At 39.8% G+C, this 16,078-nt stretch overlaps 1 protein-coding gene across 1 annotated transcript in view; it reads left to right on the plus strand.

The window, feature by feature from the left end:
* Positions 1-16,078, plus strand: part of LIMCH1 (LIM and calponin homology domains 1) — a 180,461-nt gene that overhangs the window by 70,329 nt on the left and 94,054 nt on the right. The window contains exon 3 of the mRNA XM_010574547.1: positions 9,986-10,055. The gene's annotated coding sequence lies outside the window, so the exon portion shown is untranslated. The remainder of the gene's footprint in view (positions 1-9,985; positions 10,056-16,078) is intronic.

The raw sequence follows: 16,078 nt of genomic DNA on the forward strand, positions 1-16,078 counted from the left end.
CAGGTTCTGAAGGGATCCCAGTAGCTGGAAACTGATGTCAGGAGCGGGGACACAGTATGCCTTGAATGTCCTAAACATGTCTCGGGCTCCCTTCGGACTTTGCAGGTGTTTTGCAGAAGTGAAGGGGGGTAGCCACCATGCCAGAGTCCATTCCCCAAACAGTCAGACTAGCCATGTGCAAAATGGCGCAGGGGGAATCTTTGTCTATGTCTTGAGCAGGATTGTTGGAGCCTTACACACAGTAAAGCCAGGCTTTCCTCCGGGTGATCCCAATGTCTATGGCCTACACAGCCTGCAAAGTCCGGCAGACATCGCTACACTGGTTATAAATGATTCATTCACGTCTACCAACTATCCTCATATTTTAATAAATGAAAACTAATACAACTGCGCGATGCCGAAAGCTTGGACTCTTGGGGTGGAAGTGTTACGGACCACCAGCCTGACTAGCGGAGCAGCCCTGCACACGTGTGCTAGCCACAGGCGCCCACAGGCCTTGTCCCTGCCTCTCTGGTAGTGTCTACGCTGCAGCTGGCATCTCCGTCTGGCCTCATTATGACATTTTCATAGCTTGACGCACTCGGCTCGGGAGCTGAGGAGCATATTTAAATGATGCAGGGTGCCATAAAGCGGCAAGCTGACGGGTGAGGGCAACACAAGCCCTTCCTTCTTTCTGGATATTTGAAAGCCCACTTGTGCAGTTGTCCTGACAGTCCTGGCTCTAATTGTTCACCCAGCTGTGCTGAGAAGCCAGTGACTACGACTTCTGTTTGTCTGAAATGAGTTCATGGCTTTTTAGCATAGCTGTCCGACGTCAGTGCAGATGGTGATTTCAGCAAGGGACATCATAGCTAGGCGGAGGCAATTCTTGCTCTATTCTTGCTTTGTGTATTAAATTCTCATATGCAAAGACTGAGGAGTTTCCTGGCTATGCTTCTGCATGGCTGGGCAAATATGCCCTCCTGGGGGCATGGTGGAAAGCTCTATGAGGGAGGCATGCAACATCAGTAGCAGGAAATATCACTAGAAATTCCCAATTTCCACTTCAGCACACGTTCGGGTTTGTGTTTTGTTTTGGTTTGGTTTGGGTTTTTTTTTTTTCTGTTAGATAGCTTTAACATTTAGGTTTGACCCAGATATCATAAGAAGCTAGAGGATTAATCAGGAATAAATTAGATCTGGTTGTTGCAATGCTTAGATGTTCTATTCTATGGATTCAGGCATCTGAATGAAGGTTGATTGCAAAAGAAAAAGTATATGCTGTCTCTATCCGCCTGCCCCACTGATTTGGGTAATTGTCTTGCTTTTCTGAAACAGCAAATAAGGAAGTTGAAGTTGCTTTTATTTCTAATCATGCAACAACTGCTATTAATAAGTTTAAAAATTACTACATGAAGACAAAAATGCATACATCTTCCTGCAACCTTGCCCAGTTGTTACTGCTTTAATGTTCTTGCAAGTGTGTTTTTAAGGTGAGCGGTTCCTTTCCATTCTCCTTGCCACCTACCTCCTCTTGCCCAGCTCTGCTGCTGCAGGATTCCTTCTTTCACATTCGGCATTCAGCAGTTAGAGGGGTCTCTGTGAGGATGTGAGACTTGGAAAATCCCAATTATTACTTGCTTTGATGTGAATATGCAAGGGTGATATATATCCAGTGTATCTGTAAGCATTTCTGACATGCAATTGGGATCATATTTTCTCTCAAACTTTCTCTGGAATCGAGCAGTACTACGAGTCCAGCTACCCTGAAAGTTTGTATTTGTTGTAATGAGATTCTAAAGTCAAGAATAGGACCAAACCATAAAAAGAGTAGCAACAACAATTGGGACATGGATCCTGGGCAAAGGACCTTAAACAATGAAATCAAACCGAATCCAGATTTAGATATCAGCAGAAACTATTTGGCTTTGCAGTGGAGTCCAACAGCATCATGATTGTGTGTAATACCTTGGGTTCTGTACGTAGAACAGTTTAGCTGCATGTCTGTTTTATGTATGTATGTAAATCAATTTATAGCAGTAAATGCAGGCATAATAAATCTTTGATTTTCCTCAAGCATGAAAGTTCTAACGAATATTTAACTGCATACCTTGAGAAGCCATGGCATAAACGTAAAAAGTGAAAGAGGAATAATTGTATGTGGTTAAAGATGGATGTCACTTGCATATACAGTTCTGGATACCAACTTATGAGCATTTTCCCAAACTTTTTTTGTTTCTTAGAGACACTTATTTTGTATATTAGCACATGGTGTTCTGTAGCTTAGTAAGGTGTGCAGAAACTATGCTTATTGTTTGAAACCAGGATTCTTTGACTCTAGCTTTTTCATTATGTTTTGAAAGAGCAGATACGAAGGTATTTTATTGCTCTTAAGTAATCTTGGTAAAGTTGCATATGTACAGTGAATTAAGGAAAAAGCTTTACACTTTTTCTTGTGTAGGACAGTATCTAGGAAAGGCAGTTCCCTTCAGCTGTGCATGTTAGGAATATATGCCTTAAAAAGTACAAGAAAGTTTTTAGGTTTTGGTTTTAAATAAAAAAAAGTTAGTCATGCACATAGATTATTTTAATAGTATTTAAAGTGAAGTGTGGCTATAAGTCTGAGTGAGCTGAAAGTGATTGTGATCAAGAATGACTTAATGGAATTTATCATTTGCTCTCTCATGAAAATAATTTTTTTCTATAAATAAGAAATCTCCTTAGCTTGTGTTCTTCATGTCACTGGGGATGAATGAGCTGCTGCTTCTCAGAGAGCAGAGTTTCTCTGGGCTTGCATCATGATTGTAGTGCATCTGACCAAGCTTTGGGGTGACATGAATGCTGTTTTCAGCAAGGGCTGGATATGTGCCAGATCAGTGCAAGTGTAATGCTATGGAATAGTAAAACTGTGTCCTCTGAGTCAGAGGTACCGTTAGGTATGGAGAACAGTCTTCACTGTATATATGGTGTTTTGGTTGTGTGGCTGTTTAAAAATCAAGTTGTTCTTGCAAGTTAATGTCACTTATGTAAAATTGCCATGCCATTTATGGAGACCTGGTAGGGGAAAACAAATACTCAGTCGTCTTTGTAGATTGTAGGATTTTGTATATACGTTATGATACTTGTCTGTCAGTGGTATAGGCCTGGCATCAGTTCAGCACTTGGCTGTGTAGTGTACAGTGCAGACACTCTTGTCTTGCCAGATACCTCACTGGAGAAGTTAGTGGATGCCCAGCCCTTACGATTAATTAGGCTTTTGCTTGAATTTCCTATTCCTGGAAACTAAGAAGGTATTTGAGTTTCATAGGCATACTTGAAGCGTTGAATGTGACCCGTGCCTTGAGGTGAGAGGGGATTGGTGTTCTCCTGTGGTTTTCAGGCTCTGCGTTGTAAAGCCAAAACATTATCAGCATCATGGATTTGGCATGTCTCCAGTTTAGAGAGACGGGCCGCAAGGCTCATTAAGCATTAAGATTTAGGTTCATGTGAGGACATTTGAAACAGTTTTATATGAATCCGGAGTTTTTAATCTTTAAGTTTTATTGCCGTGTTACAATGCAGAGTTATTTATTAGTACGGTTTAGGTGAGGGGTCAAAGGTAACATAAACTGTAATGCTCAGCTGTGTGCATGGGAAGAGGAGAATAGCCATTGAGGGGCATACTTGAGTACAGCCAGAATGGCCTGTCTTTGTATTTATGTTTAAAAAAAAAAAAAAAAGGCATCTCAGTAGAATAAATAGTAGAGTTTTTTCAGTGGTGCTTGGTAATTGACAGCGCAACAGACTGTGGAACACTGAGCCATTCAAATGGAGTGTTGCTCAAGTGCAAAGCAAGGTAATCCTGAGAGAGGTTTCAGCTTTCCAAAAGTGTATGTTTAAGAAATTATACTGGATACATACTTTGGGCAATTATCCATGGCCATTGCTACTGAGTGTAAAACTGTGTGTGAATTGTAAATCTGTAGGTGCATGGGATGCTCTTCATGTCAGTTGTGGTGGTAGGTTCTGTATAAATAGCTTGTGAAGCTATTTATATGCAGTCTTCCCTGTTGCCTTTCTTGAGCTGTTTTGCAAGGCCTCTATCTTGTTCATATTTTTAGACTTTGGCAGAGCAAGACCCATACTATCCTGTGTTTGGCATACTCATTTTCTCAATGCTGCCTATCTGCATAGTTCTTTATTCACTGGACTGGACTGTGAGCCCTTTATAGGACAAAGTCAGTTCTGTCCTGCTTGTTAAAAAAGCACCTTGTTCATCTGATCCTAAATAAATAACGTCAGGGGCATCATTAGCAATCACTAAAGAATGTTTTCCCAAAAATATTTTTGTGACCTCAAGAACATCTCTATATTTTGAAACTTCTTTACCACTTCCTTTGCAACAAAATATTTTGACTTTTCATTGTCTGCTGTTTCAATGTGATTTGTTCATCTTTAAGACTAATAGTGGATTTTTCTCTCCATTTCAACTATTTGGGGGCATTTTGGAGCTGCTGGTAGAGCATGAGTCTAAAATATGTGGATACTGAAGCTGTCTGGGCTAATAATTATCAAGTGCTGAAAGGCTGCTTGTTAGAATGTAAACCTGTAAAACTTAATTTAAAAAGAGAAATGTCTCCATGAAGGTTTACTATGGATAGAATTTCCTGAACTCTCAAATATGAAATGCCCTTTTACTTTAAGATCAGGTCATTAGTCAGCTTTTCTTTTTAGGAATATGATCTGTTATTTGAGCAAAGAACTCTGTTGGATACCTGTCCCTCCAGCCTGGACTGATCTGTGAACACACATCACTTCAACCTTTCTTTTTTTCTGTTTCTGAGGCTTACTCTCTGAAAGTTCTTCTCTTTCATTTCCTCTTAGAAACAAGGTCTTTTTGGAGGCCGGGTTTTGGCAGCTATCGTCTGAATATTTTCTTAACTGACGCCTTCTTGAAAGACAACTGTCCATGAAATTCTTGGTACTTTTCATTAGATCTTTTATCAGCTGTTGCCTGAAACGCCTTCTCTTCCTGGCAGAAGTTTTTCAAATTCTTAACTGGTGATAAACAACTCCAGGAAGGTCTAATAGGTTAGTCACATGGTGGCTAGTACTGATTGCAATTTGTCCTGCTGAGGAGATACCTTATCTCCTGGAATGCCAAGCCTTGGGGACAGCACCAAACAGAGCAATTGATTTTTCCCATACCTGTCAGATCTTGCTTTTATCAGGGGAAGGAAATGACCTAGCTTCTCCCTATAAGTGGGGATGGAGTGGTTTTCCATTTCCATCATGCACTGTCATTTCCATAAGGTAAGACAGCTCTAAGGTTTTAGCTTCTATGCAGTGTCTTACTGTGCTTCATTTAACAGCTAATGACCGAAGAGTCTGAGCCAGCACCTGGCACAGGGGAAAGGGAGGATGGATGTGTGGATATTGGACTGAAAGTGGCAGGAGGACTTTGAGAAGTGAAGAACAGAGGATTGTCCTCACTCGGGACAGGTGTGTAAATGCTAGGGGTGGTGGGCAGAAATCACAGCTGAGCGCCTTGAAGGGTCTGGAGAATAGGTCAGGTGTGTGTATAGAGACTCAGGTTTTGTGGATGGAGCGTGAAGAGGCTTGGTTTTATCCTGGTTTGGGTTATTGTCTTTTGGGTGTACGGTGGGGTTGTTGGGGTTTTTTGCCTTCATCATATTTTGTTTGATTTTTTTTTTTTAAGAACTATTTTATCTGTATTTCTTTTTGTCATGTCTTTGCTCCTTTTACTGTTAGAAGTTCCTTGAAACTTCATTATTGTATCTTCCTTCCAGTCATGTCAGAGAAACACTGGTTATATAAGGTACCAGAAAGCCTCAATAGGACTTCTGTATGCCATACAAAATGTTCAGAGATAAGTGTGAGGTTGGACAACAGATGCTGGAATTGTTCCCCTGTCCGTCGATGCTTACAGCGCAGGTATCTAGACTTGCTGTGCAGCTAAGTGCAGAAAAGTAGCTGCTTCTGGTAACAGTCATGTTGATGAGTGCCTGATGTCTGACTTTTCTGCTGTCTGCAGTGCAGTAGGCAGGACAGTACTCTGCCATGTACTGGTTGCCAGTGTTTCTGAACGGTTAACCAGTGGGGTTTTTTTACAAAATCTTTTTTTGAGTGGCACAGAAAAATAACAAGTGTTTATTAACAGGTGAACACACGCTATTATGGTGAGGTTTAGGGCTGTGAGAGTGACGAAGCGCAGAGCTATAGCTGTAATGGGGCTGGAAACGGGGCCAGTGTAGTGGGGCTGGAGGAAGATTTAGGCTGCAAATGTTCTCTCCTCTGTGAACTTGGTCGCTAGGGTCACGTCTGAGTGTCTTCACCTCAGAATGAGCCAAGGGTTAGGATTAGAGTTAGTGTTAGGACTGGGGGACAGACAAAGGCTGGAGCTGCAGATGCAGTGGGGCTGCCGGAGGAAGGTGTGCGCTGTGAGTGTTCTCCCCTGCAAGCTCTTTAATCCGAGACATGGCTGGGGATGGGAGGCCTAGGGCAGCCAAGTCCTTTGGGGAGGGTTGGCAGGGCAAGGAAGCGTGGGACTGCAGTTGTAGGGGGCTGCCAGGGGAAGGTGTGGGTTGGTGTTTTCTCCCCTACAGACTCTTTTGCCTGGGCCCTGGCCGAGGGCTTTGTGCCAGGTCCCCGGTGTGAAATGGCTAGGGTTTTTGTTTGCCACGTATTTCAACAGAAACCTAGTGGAGCTGATAAAACTTTACATATCAAGACAAATGCTCTGTATGAGTCTAAATAGGCGCAGAAAACTTAGTTTGTGTGTATTGACCTATGTAGGAAGAGGTGTATTCAGTGGCTTTTTCGAGAAGCAGGGACAGATAGTAACTGTGTGAGTGAAAGCAACCACTGAGGTACTCTGCATAAACAGTACAGCTTTTCTGCCAGGTTGGTGGCAGAGCAAGCTTAAGCCACTCGATATTTTGGCATCTGGGCTGTTGCTGTAGATGAGGCAATAATTCAGAAGCAGCCAGTCTGCTCTGGAAGAAATCTCCCTTTGGCACGTTCTGCAGTGAGCAAGTCCTGGGGGTTTGGTGCTGGACTGTTTAGAGATGTTTCCAACAGGAGATAAACATTTTAATAATAGAGACCTTTCTTCCTCAGGCTTTTCTATCTTGCCCCATCCCATTTCCTCCCTCTTCAGACTCCAAACAGTGATCTAAAACGTTGTTTATTCCCTGCTCCTTTCCTTCCTCTCATTTTATCCTTCTCCCATATTTCACAGGGAAGCCTGTACAAGCCATTTTGAGGATTTATTTAGAATGGGCTTTGGCACTTTGGTTTCCATTAAGACCTCTTTATTTTACTTTCTATTATTGTCTATGGCTTTTGATCTGCACCTGCAATATTCGTTATGATGCCTGATGTATTCACATTTAAGTAATAAAGAAAATGAGATGCCTTAGTTAATATATCCTTTTTCCTCTGAGACAGAGTAGGCAGATCGACAACTGAAATCACAACAGAGCTACAGTATTTGGAAAAAAGTGCTCTGACAAAAAAAAAACCCACAACTGTCGTGGTTTAACCCCAGCCAGCAACTAAGCACCACGCAGCCGCTCACTCACTCCCCCCCCATCCAGTGGGATGGGGGAGAAAATCGGAAAAAGAAGTAAAACTCGTGGGTTGAGATAAGAACGGTTTAATAGAACAGAAAAGAAGAAACTAATAATGATAATGATAACACTAATAAAATGACAACAGTAGTAATAAAAGGATTGAAATGTACAAATGATGCGCAGTGCAATTGCTCACCACCCACCGACCGACACCCAGCCAGTCCCGGAGCAGCAATTCCCTGCCCCCCACTTCCCAGTTCCTAAACTAAATGGGACGTCACATGGTATGGAATACCCTGTTGGCCAGTTTGGGTCAGGTGCCCTGGCTGGGCATGAGAAGCTGAAAAATCCTTGACTATAGTCTAAACACTACTGAGCAACAACTGAAAACATCAGTGTTATCAACATTCTTCACATACTGAGCTCAAAACACAGCACTGTACCAGCTACTAGGAAGACAGTTAACTATATCCCAGCTGAAACCAGGACAACAACAAAAAAAAACAACAACCCCCCCCACCTTAAATTGACTGTTGCAGCAGCTAAATGGAAAATAATATTTTTTTAAGGTTGCTGCTATGCAAGGCTGAAAGATAGGTTAGTGACTTTTGGGGGAAGAAGCAGTAGTATTTGTTTTCTATCTGTGAAATAAAATCATGGTTATAGAAAGGGAGATATGCATTTTTTTCTTGCCATTCTGTGCATCTAGGGGGAAAAAGTGAATTGTTTGTATATAAAAGTATGTTCTTTCATCATTTGTTTTTAGGACATAATAGTGTTAGAGTCTACTGTAAGCAGAAGGCAGGAATACTACAGCCACCTGTATGAGCTTGGGTTACAGAGTTTTTAACTGCAAGAAGATCAAGAAAATACACCCAGCTCCAAAAAATGTCATTCACATTGGGTTTGTTGCCACTCCTGATTATGGTGGTGCTGGAGATGTTGGGATTCCAAGTGTGTAATAACACAAGTACAACTTAGAACAGGTCAGATAGAAGCTTTATTGACTGTGATCATAGAGAACATTTAGAATAGCATTTCCCCTGTTCTCTCCAAGTGATTGCACAGACCCGACCAATATACTATTTCCGGGGAAAAAAGAAAGAGGTGTGGAAAAGCAATCATTTCAATGTTAACAAAGCCAGGTATCCACCCCTGGGAAGGATGGACTCCTTAATGAGCTTGCTAACTGCCACAGTCCTAAGAAGGAATCAAACAGTAAATAACGTGACAGTGTGGAGAGATGGCTCTCTGTGGAGCCTATAGGAGTGACACACCCCATGTTATCTTAGCTCAGAAGTAGGGAGCTGGAAACAATCACAGACTTAGCTTTTAGTTGAAAGGAATATTCTTTTAGTATGGATAAACTTCTTAGCCAGACCTCTCAAAAATTAAATATTAATAAATTTTACCACCATGGTAGGCTGCCAGAAGAGTCGGTTCTTGAATGGAGACGGTGTCAGCACAAAGTGAGATTCCCCTCTTCCATAGTGGCTATTCTCATTTTTAAGAGTTTTAAATTATCATAGACATCTTTGTTTCTCTTCAAAGATCTTGAATTTGAAGTGAGTGTCTTGACCTGATGATTTTCTTCCCAATGGATGGGACTGGTTCAGTTTTCCTGCGGATAAAAGGCATAAGGGTTTTCTCTTGGTGGAAGGGTGGTAAAGAAACAGTGTTTGTTGCAACAGGATTTTATAATTAAAATTCCCCACTTTTAGAGGCTTGGTCATTTTTTGGAATATTCTAACAGTCAGCCATGTCAGCATGTCCATGGGTGGTGGGGAACTTTCTTGGGGGGGATTGCTAATCTTTGGACAATGAACAGTGTTCAACTGTGGTATCACTGGCCTAATGATGTTTTCATGGTGAGGTGGGTTTTTTTGAGCTCCCTTTTTATTTGTCTTCTCACATTTATGTTTTATGGGGACCTCCATTCTCCACAACTTATGCAAGGATGGCATTTAATTTCAAGTACAGATGCAGAAAAATACGACAGGCCACCCATACAGTGTATGTCCTTTCTCACTTTCCTGCAGTGCAGTAACTGCCAGACTGTTCTTCCCAAGCTGTGGTGATACCCGGATGCCTTCTGGGTTTCTGCTCTCATGCCCTTCTAGGCAAGACTTGCCTTTAGGCAATGAGGCAGACTGATGTGACAAAATTCACCCGGAGCCTGTCAAGACTGATGTGATCTAGATCAATTTAGGACGTAAAATAAATATTGCTGAGGTACCGTGCTGTGGATATTTTTCCTTCTAGTCTTTCTTCATTTCAGTTGTGGAACTTTGGGTACACGTGTGTTTTCAGGAGGGGAGAAAAGGGAGACTCTTTTTTTCCAGCCATACTGAAATTCTTATCTGCCGGGAACAAGTGTTTGATAATTTGGATTTTGTGACTTACCACTCACAAATACTCCTTTCTCGTAACAGGTTGCTGAATGCAATAAAGCCGGGATTGGTAAAAAAGATCAATAGACTACCGACCCCCATTGCAGGTTTGGTGAGTATGTCAAATGGAGAAAAATCTTTCAGTGCTGCTTTTTGCACCTTGATTTTATGACTGTGTGATTCAGATAGCAATTATTTTTGTAATTTGAACTCTTCTAAGGTACTAAACTCAAGACAGTCCTTCTGAAATCTGAACTCTCTGTGTAGTCACCTTAAGACCTTCCAGTCCTTTTTTCAGAAGTGGGCAGTATTCAAGAGGCAGAGTATATTTTTAGAGGAAGAATATCTTCTTGGTTTTATGTCATCTTCCAGTTGTGGTGCTAGCTTTAGACAGACTGGAATGTATGCATTAGAAGCCATCACCACAAAAAGATAGTTTTTGGAAAGAAAGAAAACTGTACTTGTATGTTTTGTCTCATTTTCTCTTTCCCCAAAATACCACAGTCTGCAGATAACATTCATTGTAGGACTACCTAGGGAACTGTTTCATGTTGACTTTAAGGGCAGAGTAAAAGTTGGCCATAATCTGTTGTAAGTGAGGAAGACCACAGAGGACATGCTGACAGCCTGTGGGCTCTCAGGAGCGCTGGGTGCTCAGGAGGTCACCTCAAGGGGTGGCACAGTCCTGTGCCTGCTGTTGGGGAAGAAAGTGGAGGTATGAATGGGTGTTGGGTCTAACAGGACTAGCCACAGAGAAATATGGCTGTATTGATTTTACCTTGATATGTGGCTGGGAATAAAAGGGCCCCTGAGCATGTGGAAGGTGGCCATCCTTGATTTAGACTAATGATTTACTTACATACGTGGTTCCTTTCTGTGCTGGCGCTACTCACATTGTAGTTCAGTTGTGCAAGATTCAGAACATGTTACCTGTTGATAGCTGAGGTTAACATTACTTTATGTAAACCGCATTTAAAAGTTTCAGTGTATTAGAAACCATGTTACATTGATTTTTAAATTGGTTCTATAATGTTATTACATAGCCTTTGAGGCTGGGTCCTTCAACCTGTAGATTGACAGGCATATTTCTCCATGAATACTGCCTAGTTTTAGGATTTAATTTGTGATCCCCACCACCCTTTCTCTAAAGTTTCCTTGTGTGCCTTTCTTTTGCCTCTAAAAACCATCTAGTTTTATTCCTATGCAGTCTTAATTGAAAGAAATATTTGATATAAACAGCTGCAAAAGATACCAGTAGTGCAGTTTTCTTTTCTTTGGCTCCCTTTCAGGAAAGACTCAATTTCTGTTATGACTGTTTTAAGAGGATGATATTGAATTACATTGGGTTTTTTCTTATTCATATGTAAAATCCCAAAGGTAAGGTGGTTGTGGTAGGAGGGACATAGAAAAAGTTGTTATGTGTGTGTATTTTTCTCATTCCTTGAGATAAATCTCTCTTGCAAGATGTATATCTCCAAAGCATTACCAAAAAAAGCAGTTTTCAGGCTATTAATGATACAGCAGATCTTTTCTGTGTTGGAAAGTGACTTTACCTCTGTACCTGTGTCCTCTACTTACCTTTAGTAATTACTTTTCTAAATATTTTTCCTAATACATAATTAGGCTATTAAAAAAGTTCACTGGTGCTTCTAGCTTCTTGAACATTACCAATGGGTGTTTTTATCTACTGTGCTGTGAATAAATTGCTGCAAACAAAGCAAGCCATCCAAATGTCCCCTTGCTTTCGAGGGTGTCTAGTTCCATACCTGCTGACTTCTGTTGCCAGTGGCAAGAGGCTGTTTTAAGGATTGCATGTGAATTTATATGATCAAGTGTTCTAGTCCATTATGCTTATTTATGAGGTATTTAAATTTTAAAGTACAGACATCAGGAGTATGTTTGAGTGCAGGGAGTATCTTTTTGTTTTCTCTTACCTGTACCATGTCCATGTGTCTGAAAAAAAAATGAAGTATTGACACCATAGTCCAGAAACAGTTACATCTCCTAGTTAGTTGACCACATATGAGGGACATTCCTATATTTATTGCCCATTTTTCTTTATTATCTTAGCTTCGGTTGGCTTGACATAGTATATAGTTACTTCTTTCCAGTTATTTCACCTGAGGGAGTGTGATTTCCTCCAGTACACGTAGAAACACTGTGAAAGCTTCAGTACCTTTTCTGCCTTGTGTGAAATACGTGCTTTTGAACTCCTAGATACTGCTTCTGCCTAAAAAGTGTAACTTAATCATTCTAACAGAATTAATTAATTTTTTCCTGATAGTTGATAGAATAAGTATTTAGTTCACTAGTAGAGACAATAGGTAGGTTTTCTTTTTTACAGAGTTGGAGCTAAAACTTATGAATAGTTGTGAAGTACCCAAAGTGCCTTTTGTTTCATCTTTAACCTCCAGAGACACGAACAGCCATGTATTAAGTAGCTCTACAAAATGTCTACTTGAGTCTAATTCTCCAGATGATACTTTGTGTTTCTCCTTTGTTATTGTAAGGACAAATGAAAAAGTATGCTTTATTGAAGGAAAGTAACAGTAAACTTGAAGCCTGTATCGGAGACATGCCGAGATGTTAATCTGGGAGTATTATCAGGTGTAAAAATTTTGCCTGTATTTCATGTTTGAGTGACTTCTCATAACACTGCAGTGAAGTATCATGTATAACTAGTGTTGACAGACTGAATTCTTCAAACTTTTCCTGGTGTTTAAAGCTAAATGAATCTGTAGTTCCTCTGAAATTCTTACCAGTAACTTCCTCACATGGTGTAAAAGGGAATGGCTTATTTGCAGACCTTTTGTGTACCAGAACACCAATCATATAAGCAAAATTTATTGGTTATAGTGTTGTAGTGTTAAAGTAAGGGCTTGAGGATCTGCACACCACCGCACTAAGCACAGGCCATATAAATACACAAAGATGATCTTTGTCTAGTTACAAGTCTAAGTCAGGATGTGGATTGTATGCAGCATTACATATAGAATTACATATGTTCAGCTTGGCAGGCTTGTTTGTAATTTGCTTTGATCTCCAGAAGTGCCGACTGCTTCTGTTATCACAGCAGAAATGATACATTGCTTTAATGAAATAAAATGTGGGACCAACAGTTTGGTATTCAGACTTACTTACAGTGAGTACTAAATTTGATGAAATGCTTTCTCATTCCTGTTCAGTATTCATTAATCTAGAAAGCTAATGCTCCCACAAAAAGAAAATTCGCAAAACATCCAAAGAACATATTAAACTTAGGGAGGAATAACAGGCTTTGCTGAAAGAGCCATATTGCCAGAAGAAATTTTCTCTTGTGAGAAATTGAAACTAAACATCTTTGTTTTAAGACTGTTGGCTTTCCAGAAGCATCATTTAATTTATTTAATTGCGCAAGGCTGGAAAAGTATTTTGGCTGAATTATTAATTAAAAGACCATCTGAAGCTGCAGAAGTCTTACAAAGATAGATTGTTAGAGTACAATGAATATAATTAATGTAGAAGTGATTTTTACAAAACCAGCAGTTTTTTCAGTGAGTTGCTGTTGATTTCTTTCATTTTCTATGACGTTCATAGTGGGCACAACTAATTTTTAAGGTTTCTACTAATTGCAATTTTGTACAACTATGCCCTATTATATATTTAATTCTACAGAAATGAAAAAATTCCAGCATCATCGTAGATAAGCTTTGCTTTATAATGCTAACTGCTGTATGTTGAGTATCTTTTTCCCTAAAAAAAATTTCTAGTTTTTGTTTCCTGTCCCTGAATAATGTCACTCTGTGAGAAAAGAAAAGGTTTCTGCCTTATCTTTTGTTTGACAGGGTTTAGGAGAGTTTGTAGCATTACTTCAGTTCCTTGAACAATCCCCACAGGAGCTCAGACACTTACTTCAGAGGCTGTGTGAAAGAATCTCACATATAATAGTAGGAAGTAGTCAAGACAAAGTTGGAGGGCTGAACTTTAGCTTGGATCTTGGCTCACATTTCAGCACTACTGAATAAAAATCTGTTTACTGTGGCATCCAGTTTTCAGCTTATGTACAGTCTTCAACTTTGTGACATTTGTATGATTTATCAGTGGAAAAAATAGCTCTGCGAAAGTCACCTGGTTGCATGGTTATTGCACCAAGATGAACAGAACTGTAACGTGCTGTTTAAAAAAGCTTGTTCCTTTGAAAACAAGGGGTTTTTTTTCTGTGATTATTTTCCTAGGAAGTTTCTCTTGGCAAAGTGTTCTCTGGGAACTTGCTGTGAACCTTATTAAGAATAGCTACCTGTCTGCTGGTGCTGGTAATTTGCTTTTATGCTGTACTGTTGCATAAATCCCAGGTTTGGGGGTTTTTTATACCATATGATGTCCCAAAGAAATTTCAGCATTGTATTAGCTTTCAAGAGTTTATGCTGCTAATTAAGTTCAGCAAATTAGAACTTTTTTCTTTTATGCAGATATGAACCTGAAAATAAAATTACAATACCCAAATATCGTGTACTGTGTTTTACAGAATTAAAAATAATTAGAGAAGATAAAGAAACACATGGAACTTTAACTGATGCACATTATTTTTATCACTCTTTCTACTCATATGTCAGCGTTGCTATTATTGTTTTTCCTTAAATTATCTTTTCATTCTTCCTTTTAATTTCTCACTCTCCCTTTCATTATTTGTAGTACTTTCTGGAAAGAGCCTACTCCTGTTGTAATATCTAGATTCTTGATACATGATAATTTCTGTTGCCTTATTTTGTCCTTGCTGCTGGACAGATTCATTTGCAAGCACAATTGTATCCATAAAAAAGTCTTGCTGTGTAAGTTGCAGTACATGTGAAATAAACAGAAGCAAAATTTCCTGTCTAAAAACAGTAAATTCTTGGCACTCACATCCTGAAAACATTTTTGTGAATGTTGATGGAAAGCAAAGTGTCAACATCACAGCAAAATGCTGTGCAAACCATTCTGCCATGTTTTCTGTGGCTCTTCCTTGCTAAATTGGCTTTTCTACACCTCCTGTGCCTGCTTTCAGTTCTCATATCTAAATATTTGACTAAAATAATACTTAAGGTCTGGCCAGCAGTTTGGAGCAGCACTGTGTGCTTTGGCTCATTACATAGTGTAATATATATTGAATCCCTTCACTAAAATAATAGTATCCTTTAAAAAAAAATATTGTTTGTATCATTGTGTCCTTGTATGCTTGTGTTGTTTGGTTTTTTTACCCCCTAAGCTTTCTAGACTCTGCCTTCAAATTAATTTTTCATTTAGACTTTCCTGCCTATTTGTTTAGGTGTCATCTGAGCTGGACAGGGCTACCTTATAAAATTCCTGTTTAATGAATTTAGCTGTATCTGTACTCACAAACATTTCTAAGTTTCATGAGGAATACAAAAGTAAACTAACAGGTGTTTCTTAACCAGGCTGTTTGTAAACAGAGTCTGTGTAGAACAGTCTATGCTTTAGTTAATTCATCACAGAAGAGGAAACAGCGATCAGTTCAAATTTGGCAGGAGGCATAGAGGAAGCAGCATTAGTGGGGAAAAAATGAGATGCAAACCAATAAAAACTAAAACTTTATAGTGAAATTCACCTTTTTTTTTTTTTTGACTGGATTGAAGGTTTTTATTGCTTCCCATTAACCATGCAAATGCTGTCTAGAAAGCATTGCTCTCCTCCCGTTTAGAGAAAAACTAGTGAGTCGAGTGCAAAACACAGTGCTGGCATCTCATTTTAGTATTTTATTGGTTGAAATGTATGTGCGTGCTCTGGCATTGGGTTTGGCTCCAAAACTCTCATACTTTTGATGCTGGAAACTAATCATCAGTCTGACAGTAGTATATGTGGTGGAGACGTATTCCACTGCTGCACTTGGATTCAGCCTGTGTTGCCCAGGCTTCCAAGTTTGAACTTTAACCTGATATATGGATATAAGAGAAGCTGAAATAAAAGACATGCACTATCAAAAAAACCCAAAGGGAGGTAAATGACCCCACCTTGTTTATTTGCTTTTGAAGGTCTGAGCTGTGTTTAGCTATGAAGCGCATAGAAGCGCATAGCCTCAGAGAAGTGAGTTCAGCCAGCTCCTAGGAGTCTTCATGTGCATCATCCCACTCTGGCTCATGAGCTGTCCTTAACATCCAT

Source organism: Haliaeetus leucocephalus, unplaced genomic scaffold (assembly GCF_000737465.1).
Source record: "Haliaeetus leucocephalus isolate CR32 unplaced genomic scaffold, Haliaeetus_leucocephalus-4.0 Scaffold439, whole genome shotgun sequence".
Lineage (NCBI taxonomy): Eukaryota > Metazoa > Chordata > Aves > Accipitriformes > Accipitridae > Haliaeetus > Haliaeetus leucocephalus.